Source organism: Phacochoerus africanus, chromosome 9, assembly GCF_016906955.1.
Source record: "Phacochoerus africanus isolate WHEZ1 chromosome 9, ROS_Pafr_v1, whole genome shotgun sequence".
NCBI lineage: Eukaryota > Metazoa > Chordata > Mammalia > Artiodactyla > Suidae > Phacochoerus > Phacochoerus africanus.
Window position 1 is genome coordinate 14,308,533 of NC_062552.1, and position 1,567 is coordinate 14,310,099.

Below are 1,567 nucleotides of genomic sequence, written 5' to 3' on the forward strand. Positions count from 1 at the left end.
TCATTAATTTAGATCTAAATGAAGCAAAATTATTCTGCATGGCTGCTGAGTTAATTTATGTGATATAAGTAAAGAAAAGTTAAATAAAGTGTGGTGGAAAATGAGATTGGAACTAGGCAATTAGGTCCAGAGAAAGATATTCACTCATCTTCCCAGTCTTACTGACCCCTGTTGTCTGCAAGGGTTATTCATGTTATTGAAAAACTTTGTCCATTTTAAGACTGTATTGGGGCATCAGGGGATACATTGAGGGTTTGGGATGGAAATGCTGTAAAATCTGGTTGTGATTGTTGTACACCTATAAATGTAATAAAATTCATTAAGTAATTAAAAAAAGACTGTATCACAGAATGTCTTCATGAAAGTTCTGAGGCATCTTCTTCACAGCTAAATTTTAGGGGATGGGGAAAAATGGAACAGTATGATAGATGCTTTTGCTTGAAACTATTCAAATATCCAGGTTACACTATACAAGTTTTTCTATTTATGTGAGCCTAAACTCCTGATAAAAAGGGGACAATGCTGTGTTGTAATGGGTAGTCTTTTTAGGGGCATGAAAATACTATAAGCAGAGTGCATATTGTATATTCTTCCTAGTAGCCAAAGAAATAAACTTGTCTTTTTTTTTTTAATTGAGGAAGAAAATGTCACCATGATTTTCTAGTAGTACAGCAATCTATGTATATCTTAGAAATAGCTACCCCATTGATTTCTACCTTATTTCAGCCCATTTAAAGTGTTTGAAAGCAGTAACTAGTTTCAGTATTGTGATTAGTGGGATAATAGTTTGTCTAACAAGACAGATGAATGATGATATTTCTCTAGGTAGAAAATAAATTGATTTTGAATCCAAATGCCATTTGAAAGCATCCACAAAAACCTCTGTCCTTAATTTACTTAAGCTTTCATTTCTGTGAAAGAAAAGCAGATTTGATTCAACTGGAAAAAATTCCACTGTCCTAAATTCTGGAGAGGCAAAGACGAATAAAAGAAGACCTCTATTCTCCTGACTGCTTGAATCTAATTCACCAAAAGAAGAAAACATATGCAAATATCTAATAAACTGTACCACAAGCAAGGAGATGGTTCAAGCTACATTGGAGATTCAAAGAAGAATATTCAAGTCTAAGTAGCAGTATGGTGAAGATAGCCTTCAGGAAGATGATTCTTTTGATATTGACCATGGAGGAGGGCATAGGCTCATAGAGAAGACATAGAAATTGGGGGCAGAGGAAGCAGGGGTTAGAGGTGAAGTAGTCAGGAGTTGAGCAATGGTCTGGAGTGTAGGGTCCTGTGGGGCAATCATGAGAGGGAAATCTAGAAAGGTAGATTCGGATAACATTGTGGGGGTTGAGGTTGGGTGAGGCATTTTTTATTTCTCTTGGGAGTAAGGAAGGGGCATTGGAAGTTTGTGAGCACCTGGGTGATGTCAGTGATGTAAGGGATATATAGGAATAGAGAGGTCATTAGGGGACTGGGCAGCTAGCCAGGCAAGTAAGAACTAGTGGTTAAACTAGGAAGGATCATTGGGAATGATAATAAAGGACAAAGTTGGGGGCAGTTTGCA